The sequence below is a fragment of the Ixodes scapularis genome, unplaced genomic scaffold, assembly GCF_016920785.2.
Source record: "Ixodes scapularis isolate PalLabHiFi unplaced genomic scaffold, ASM1692078v2 PGA_scaffold2__306_contigs__length_199485367, whole genome shotgun sequence".
Classification (NCBI taxonomy): Eukaryota; Metazoa; Arthropoda; class Arachnida; order Ixodida; family Ixodidae; genus Ixodes; species Ixodes scapularis.
In genome coordinates, this window is record NW_024609857.1 from 92272481 (window position 1) to 92281973 (window position 9493).

Sequence of the window (9493 nt, forward strand, 5' to 3'; positions counted from 1 at the left end):
GTACCCACCTGCGAAAATCCCACCAAGGGATTGCGGAATAAATAAATAAATAAATAAATAAATTCTAGTTTGCCGGACTGCTTTCTGACACTAGCTGAAATTGGTGGAAACGTGCATCTTATACATTTTCCTCCCTAAAATAAAGAGGAACTTTAGCACTGAACGTAACTAACAGTACTGCGTGAAATGTTCATCATAATGGAGTTTGTTTCTCCTATTCTTTGCTTTTGAAGACACTCTGGTAGGAGCTTGTACAGGTGCTTGTTCTTCTGAATGGTTTGGAGTTCCTTCTTATGCTACAACTTCACCATCAGGAGTTTCCAGTTGATGGACATCGGCATTGCCAGGCAGCGGAGCAGTCATTTCAGGTCTTCTTGGTCTTAGATACTTTCTTGGAATGTTTGCTAGCTTTCAAGCAGATACTATCTGTTCCTTCTGTACACAACACCATTCTCGGCTTGCACCACATATGACCTTGGTACCACTTGTTCCATGACTTGTGCTTTTACCTTTCATCCTTTGGCAAGCTCTTAGGGGCCTCAAAGGTGTACTTGTACTGACATTTTGCTTGTGTTTGCTCGCAGAAAAATCTGGAAGTGAAGAACGCAGTAGTCGTCCCATAGATAATTCACATGGCGGTAGTCCATTCTCAAGCCAGTGGCGTCACTAGGGGTAGGGGTATCCGGAGCGGTGGCTCGCTGCCCCCCCCCTCCCCCCCCCCCCCCCCAAATACGCTGGTTGCCTGCCGAGACAGCCCCCTCCCTCTTCTCCACACCTCCACCCCTCTCCCCTTTCACTGCCCAAATGCACCCCCCTGTGCGCTCCACCCGGGGAGGTCCGAACCCCACCCCCCCCCCCCCTAGTGACGCCACTGTGTCTGCTCCTGTAATTTAACAACCCTAACAAAAAACCTCTTTGGCATGCTTGGTTTTCTTTAAGATTTACTTGAAAATTTGAATCCCTTTTTGCGAGTCCATTGGCTCTTTGAAATTCTGGGCTCGAAGTGAAATGTTCAAAACCTTAGTTTTTCTCAAATTTTTAAATGCTCTGCATGCAAATTGGAGGCCATTGTCGGTGCATAATTCTTTGGGTGTGCTATGTTTGGCGAAAATGCTTGCCACATGGTCTCTCACTACAGCAGCACTGGTCTCTGTGGGCTTCACCACTTCCGGGTAGTTGGAATGGGCATCATATAACACCAGATACGTCACCCCTACATGATAGCTCAGGTGGGCTCCAACTTTCTCCCATGCCTTGCTTCGAACTTCTCTCGTGACGAGCGTTTCAGCGGGCTGTTGGCGTACAAATGTTTTGCATGTGGCACACCTTGTCACGTACGATTCAGAGTCTTTGTTCATTCTTGGCCAGAACATAAAAAAATATAATAATAATAATAATAATAATAATAATACTTCCATTTATTGTTCCCAGTAACAGCCGAAGCCTAAGCACTGGTGCACTCGTTAGTAGTAAAACAAGAATACAAATAATTAAAGAATAAGGAAGGAAGGAGTGCAAACTGCAAAATAGAACAAAATACTCAGTAGTGACTACGTATATACACCAACCACATACATGGCGCAAGCACTTTTTAAATTGACACAAATCTCTTTTGAAAATGTCTATATCAGATGAGTCTATATGGTTTAAATAGTTTTGAATGCGACCCGATGGTGACATAAAGTTCGTGGGGTTAACGCGGAACGTGCGGCGGTTTTGAACATTTCTTCCAGCTATATGATGGTGCACAAATGAGACTAATGAGCTAATATCAAAGTAACCGTGCATACATTTAAACAAAATACAAGGTCGCGCGAACACCGTCTTGTTGCAAGTTCATATATATGCAATGATTTCAGCACTTCAAGGTGTAAGTATGAGTAATGTGAACATCTAAGATGATAAATTCTAGCAAATCTTTTTTGTATGGATTCTAAATTTCTTGAAGCAGTCATACTAAGACTGTTCCAGATCACTGAACAAACATCATGTTTTGGGAGAACTATATGCTCCGGTAAAGCATAAATAAAAGATATACACTCGAAAAACGTTTGCTAAATTGTGAGATAACACTGAAAAGTCTAAAACAAGAGCTCACAACATGCAACAAATGCGAGTTGAAAATAAGTTTGGAGTCAAGCAATACTCCAAGGTCCTTTACACACGCTGCACGGTTAATGACCGCTCTTTCTGAGCGGTACACAAAAAAAGTAGGATTAGTCGTGCGCGTAAAAAATATAACATTTGTTTCTTCGAAGTTGAGTTTATGACCATTGTCTAGACACCACTGACACATGGCGTTAACATCTTCTTAAAGTAGAATACAGTCACTTAATGTCAATATCTTTTTGTAGATTTTGAGATCGTCTGCAGACTTCGAGACGTGAATGATGAACGACGTCTTGGATGTCCTTGACGAATACATTAAAAAGAAGAGGCCATCTGGGGTACCCCAGATGGCACAAAAAAGAAGCGTGACTTCGTATGAGCATAACTGACAATGTTCGTCTTCCAGAAAGTTAACTGTCAATAATCATCACTGAGACCATACACAGATAGTTTATGTAACAATAGTTTATGATTCACATGGTCGAATTCCTTACTACAGTCAAAATAGACAGCATCAGTTTGTCTTCGAGAAAAATGATCTTGCCAAGCATGAGCTTTGTAGTTGCTCATGCTTAGATATCCTTCATGCAACCTTGTGGTATGTATGCTTGACACTCCTTTGGGACGACAACTCTCGAGCCCTTCAACACGACACCGTTAACCACAGTGAGTGTGACGTTTCGCACTTGAGGTCTCCTTATAGTTCATTGCCTTTTTAGACACGGTTGATGACTTCCTTTAATTCTTCATCACTCTCTGTTGTATCCTGTAACTTCTGAAGTGTGATTTTAATTGATTAGTGTTGTTGACAAAGTTCTGACGGCGTGCACTTTAACGTCGCCCAGTTTTTTAGCCCTTTTTTGGGCTACCGTTGTCGGTGTCCGACACATTGTGCCGGCCAGCACCAGGTTCTTACCACGTAAGTACTACAGGTCGAATTCATATTTCATTGGACGAATGAAGAATTGCCGCAGGCGAGGTGGCATGCTTCCAATGCCTTTTTTTAACGGGCCATCGACCCTTTGTCCTCAATGAAAACCAAAGGTCGATGGTCTGCTTCAAGTGCAATCTCGTGGCCATAAATGATGTCGTGGAACTTCTCACGCGCGTACGTGATCGCTCAAATTTCTTTCTCTAGTTGCGCAGATCGCACTTCAGAAACTGCCATCACTCGTGATGCATATGTTACTGGACGCCACTCTGAATCATTCAGTGCTGCTCCTATCCCGTACTGTGAAGCGTTATCCTGAAAGAAAAGACAGTTTTTTTTTTTCAGGAAAAACAAAAAGCTAGCACTGGTTTGTTGGTCACGTTCCCTTCAGGCTTCCCTATTCTGCTTCGTGAGCTTCAGTCCATTCATACATGATATCATCTTTTATGAGGCTTCTGAGGAGGTTTGTTCTTTGGGACAGATGTGGATATTTTCCCACATAGCTGATGACTTCCAGCATTTTATGTACTTCCTTCTTGGTTTGAGGAGTAGGCGTTTGAAGCACTGCTGCTCCACTCTATGTATTGTGATTCGATCACCGAGGTAGCTGATTCTTGAACAGCAAACTCCACTTTGGTGAAGGTCATCCCAGTTCTTTCGGCTGCTTTTAGCCCTTAACGTAACCTCTTGTCATGCTCATCCATGGGGCTTCTCTATATGAGTCAACACACGCTCTCACTCAGGCAAGCCCATCAAATCTTTCAGTCATGCTTCAATGAAATACTTCGGGTGACGACGATATGCCAAATGATAGTCTCCAGAATATGTAGAGTCCAAATGGCGTACTGAATGTGCAAACTCGTGAAGATTTCTCATCTAGTGGTATTTGATGGTAGCCATGGTTCGCATCCAGCCCTGCGAAGAACTTGGCATTGGCCAGCTCTGCTTCAATGCCTTCTCGATGTGGGATCATGTAGTGTTTGTTGCCCTTTGGTGCATTCATTCACTTGAACTGGATTCATGCAGACTCTTTGGACACCTCCTTTCTTCTTGACAATAACAATTGGGCTAACCCAATCTGTAGGCTCATTGACGCGGGTGATGACTCTAGCTTCTTTTATCCTTTGGAGTTCTTTCTTGAGACGTTTCATGAGAGCTTGAGGTAACCTTCTTGTCGGTTGCACAACTGGCTCGGCTCCTTATACAGAACAATCTTGCATTTTTCTCCCACATCCCAGTTCTTGAATCAACTTGGGAAAGCATTTAACATGAAACGTTCTTTGTCTAAGGGCTAAGCATTTCGTGACACATGATAAGTGTAGCCGCGAAGCTCGATGCTAATTGGTTAAAGGTGGAGGTCACAAAAGCAGAGGGGTAGTCGAGAAGCTCGACCACCTGTGCGCACTGAGGGAAAGGAGCTCAAGAGTATGAAAGGCTCTGGAGGATCGCCAGGTTTATCTGCCCTGCATAGGTGCGTTAAACTCAGAACATCAGGAAACGTCTGTGATGCTAGAACGTTTCACGTATGCAACTCAATTGCCTAGCAATTTTCTAAACCTTTTTCTCGACCACCGTGTGAACTCTTTGAACCAACCCTAGGAGTTCACTTGCTGCCAATCTTAGAATGGTCTGCTATTCCCTCTTCACAACGAAGAACTCGATGTCAGCAGTCTTCCTTTTGAGCTTGACTTGAAGCAATGATCTCCTTTGATGTGCAATTACGCCATCGTTGTCGCTTTTTGGGATTGTACCGCTTGGTTGCAGGCTGCTGGACTTGTATAGCTTTCGGAAGACTGAGCTTAGCAGCAAGTTTGCATGGGATCCTGTGTCCACCCTCAGTTCAACTTCCTTGTTTGCTACTGAGCCTTGACCAACCACTCTTTCTCTTTTCTCGCCTTGCATGCGCTGACTTGAAGGACGGCGAAGTCGTCATTGTCCTGTTCTTTCCCTTCATCGGCGGTTGGTTTTGTTTTGCAGCATACTGCGAAATAATTCATTCTGTGACACTTGTTGAATTTTGTTCTGGTACGCCGGGCACTTCCGAGGATCATGCTTCCTGTCACAGTTCGGACGGTGTTTTCTTGTCGCTTGGCATTTTGTTTTTCCCGCTCATTTCCGCTCTCTTGCCTACGGCGTCCACGCAACGAGGGCCGTGGAGTGTTTCGTTTTGTGCCTATAGAACCTTGCAGGCCTTTCCAAGTTAAATGACATCCTCTAACGTCAGATCCTGCTCGCGCAAAAAACGCTCTCGCAGCTTTTTGTGCGTTACGCCATAAACAATTGATCCTGCACCATGGAGTCGGACAACGTGGAGAAATTGCATGACTTAAACTTTAGTTGCAGCTCTCGCACAAATTGTTCAAACGGTTCACAACTCTCTTGTTTCCGTGTACGAAAGACGTACCGTTCGTATGTCTCGTTCTTGTGAGGCATACAGCACTCTTCGAACTTTTTCAGCGCTGTCGGATAGTTCTGCTTTTCTTTTGGTGCGAAGGAAAACGCGTTGTAAAGTTCAAAGGCATCGGGTACCGCCACATGAAGCAATATAGCTGCACTTTGTTCTTTGAATTTGTTGGTGGTCGCCGCTGCTTTCAAGTAGAGTTACACTCGCTGTTTGAATGGTTACCAGTTTTCTGAAACGTTTCCTGACAAGTTCAGGCCTTCAGGTGGCTTTAACACAACTCTTAGGCGCCCGTTTACCCGTTGAGCGCCATCGGCGTCAACGTCGGCGACGGCGTCGGCGTAACCGCGCGCGTTGCATTGGGGAATTGTAGTAGACCGTTTCCGCAGCCCGCTAAGCAGCCGGATAGTGCTCCGTAATCCGCCACAAGATCTTGAACTATGCAGACAATGCTGGCGGCGCGCATGCGCAGCTGCGGCGTTTTCTTCCCGGATACCGTAGCGGAGGAGAAAAACGGTCTACTACAGTTCCCTGTTATAAGACGTTTCCCCGCTAAAGTTAGCGGGGAAATTTTTCCGCTAAATTTAGCGAGGACATTTTTCCGCTATATTTAGTGGGACAATTTTTCCGTTATATTTAGCGGGGAAATTGACGTCATGTGACCTCAACGCCAAATTCAGTTTCCCCGCTGAATCTAGCGGGGAAAATGACATTACATGATTTGGTGTCACGCCAACTACAAACAAATTTTGTTTCTTCGCTAGATTTAGCGGGAAAATTGACGTCACGTGACCTCAACAGAAATTCAGTTCCCAGCTAAGTTTAGCGCGAAAATTGACGTCACGTGACCTCAACAGAAATTCAGTTCCCAGCTAAATTTAGCGCGAAAATTGACGTCACGTGACCTCGACAGCAATTCAATTCCCTGCTAAATTTAGCGGGGAAACTGTGGGAGGAGGGGAGGGTATAGAGGAGGAGAAGTGGAGGGTACGGAGAAGGTGGATGGGAGAGTACACTGAAGGAGGAGTGGAGGGTACGGAGGAAGAGGAGGAAATGAGGGGGAGAGGGAGAGGGGGTGGAGGGGAGGAGGAGAGGAGAGGAGGAGGGTGGAAGGAGGTGTATTGGGGAGGAGGAGGAGGAGAGAAGAGGAGGAGGGGAGTAGAACGGGATGAGGAGAGAAGGAGGGGAGGGGGAGGAGCAGGAGGAGGGGCATACCTTCCCCTCTCTTTCCTCAAGAGCTGCGCTCTGATTTCGCGTTAAAAAGATTTGTAAACGTCTTTCATTTTAGAGCGCGGCTCTTTGGCGCCCGTTTCCGGCTTGAGCGTCGTCGGTATCAGCGTCGACGTCGCCGTCGGCATAATCGCGCGTTGCGTTATGGGACGTTTCCCATAATGACGTCACACGTGACGTCACGTGTGATGACACGACAGTAACGAGTGGCGTCACAAGGGCCACGAGAGAGAAGGAGGAGAAGGAGGAGGGAGAATCTATTTTTCGCTAAACGTAGCGAAAAGAATTTCCCGCTATAGGTAGCGGAAAAATTTCCCCCTGAATTTAGCGCAAGAATTTCCTCGCTAAATTTAGCGAAAAACATTCCCCGCTAAATTTAAAAGAAAAATTCCCCGCTATGTTTAGCCGAAAGAATCCCCGCAAAATTTAGCGAAAAAAATCTCCCCGCAAAATTTAGCGAAAAAATCTCCCCGCAAAATTTAGTGGGAAAATTTCCCCGCGGAAAAAAACTCTCCACCAAATTTAGCAAAAAATTTTCCCGCTAAAATTAGCGGAACAATTTCCCGGCTAAAATTACCGAAAAACGTTTCCCGCTAGATTTAGCGGAACATTTCCCCGCTAAATTTAGCGAAAAAGGTTTCCCTCTAAATTGAGCAAGTAATTTTTTCCGCGGAATTTTCTGGGGAATGTAGCTAAAATTTTCCGCTTAATGATAGGGGAGAAAAAAATGAGGAGGGGAGGGGAGAAGGGGCATACTCTCCCCTCCGTACCCTCTCCCCTCCTCCTCAAGAACTGCGCTGTAATTCGGCACTACAGGGAGTTGTAAACGTCTTTCATTTTTTAAGTACGGGAACACTTCTGACATTTTGCAACAAGTATGAGGTTGAAAACGAACTAATTTATTTTAGGTTGCCAGACTGCTCTGTGACACTAACTGAATTTGGTGGGAACATAACCTGATGCAATCATCTAGACTCGCCACGCTCTGCGTTTCTTAGGCTGTCGTTGACTACCAGTTATGGCTGCAAAACTTTTCACGGGCTGCTTCACGGGCTTTCACGGGCGATATTTTTTCCTTCGATTGTTTTCCTGGTGAGATCGTAACTTCAGGCTAACTGCGCGAAGTCAGCGTAAATCACAACGGTCGGAAGCCTCGAAGTAAGCCTTTAGAATATAGCAACTCTCGTTGAAAGCCTCTGTGCATTCGTTTCAATAAAAACGGTTTCATCGCAGACGTCCGCTTTGGCTGCACCGATCTTCTTCATACTGTCCTGGCAAGAGCTTTCCACGACATCCTTTCGTACTGCCAGAATTGTTTGGGCGAAGACAACGACAACACAGAAGCAACCGAATTGATGCCCGCCCTTCGAGCAACCCAAACGACACAGGCGTGGTTGGGATGACCGCAGACGGCGCTGGAAGCCCTCCGCTCGCCTCTTCCCTCCCCCTCCCTTCCCCTCTCACCTCGTCCACCACACCTGCCGACCGAAGCTTGCTTGTCTAGATCGCATTTCCACCTGTTTTATGGCCCCTTTCACGTGTTTCGAGACAAGATCGGGATCATAAAGAAGCTTGATTTAACGAACATGCCGCCGACTTATACGGAGGGCGTTTTAGTATTCCTACAAATCACTCGGCGGATAACCAGCGCATAAATTAGCTGGCGTTTTAACTTGCGGGATGAAAGCAGCACTGGATACGCGCTGATTGAGCAACTCCTCAAGTCCCGTGAGAACGCGTTAGAAAGGCTGTCGGCAACGTTGCGCTAATCTAGTGGCGTGGTCGCTTCATTCGCATGTGATCGAAACTCGCAAATTCGAATGCTCGTTTAGGGACCATTCTAGCCACTTAATGCCATCCGAGTCGATTGTTTGCTTCCATTTTATACCGGGGAGATGCATGGGAATGCTGCCTGGGACGACTCTTTTTTTTAGGCAGTCCGTTTTACAGTGCCGTAAATCGGTTACACCAGCAGGCTAAATCTTCATGGGACGTCAGCGCAGGCTATAAATAAACACTTGTCTAATGGCAGCTGGCACAGTTAAAAAAAAATAAGAAAGAAACCGTAAGCACTCAAAAATAAATGTTCTTAACTCTTCGGGGTAATAAGTGTTTCTCGAATGATTTATTGTGGAAGTCACCGTCCATTCTGGCACCGACGTTATATGTCGTGCAAGTGCATCGTCATCACGCATTCCTTGCGCGTTCTGTGTATGTTGCCCTTTGATTGGCGTACTCCTCCTCGCGTCATATGATGCGGCGAAGATGCACTTTGGTACACTTGCTCGCCGTATAGTCTCTCTGACAGTTTAAGGAACGCAGGACGATAGCTCCATTATGTTCACGTATCTCGCTTTATGATTCGCTTTTCGGGGACCCTTATTAACTTATACCACATTTTGATCGGTTAATGGAGCGACATAACGTGCTCGAGACTAGCAACGACGAGCGTCTCTTACGCTGTCAGTGTCTGCTGTAACTAAAGGAACTGCCCACCTGTAAAAGAAAAAAAGAAAAAAAGGCAGTAAAAAGTTAGTAACTTTAGCAGTTACTACCGTCGGTATGGCCGGGACTACATTTTTTTACTAGTCATTTCGGGAGATTAGTTATTACTATTTTTTGTGGCTATGCAGTCAAATATATAAGTGCGTTCAGAGCGCTCGAGTACCTTGAACGCCGATCAGAGTGCACGAAAACTTCCACTCATGAAACGCAACAGAAATGCAGAACTATGCGGAGAAGCAGAAACATGGGCTATAAGTAGTAGAAACGCAGGTAGTTATATCGACTGCCGCAAACAACTGTCACGTGATGTTTATTCT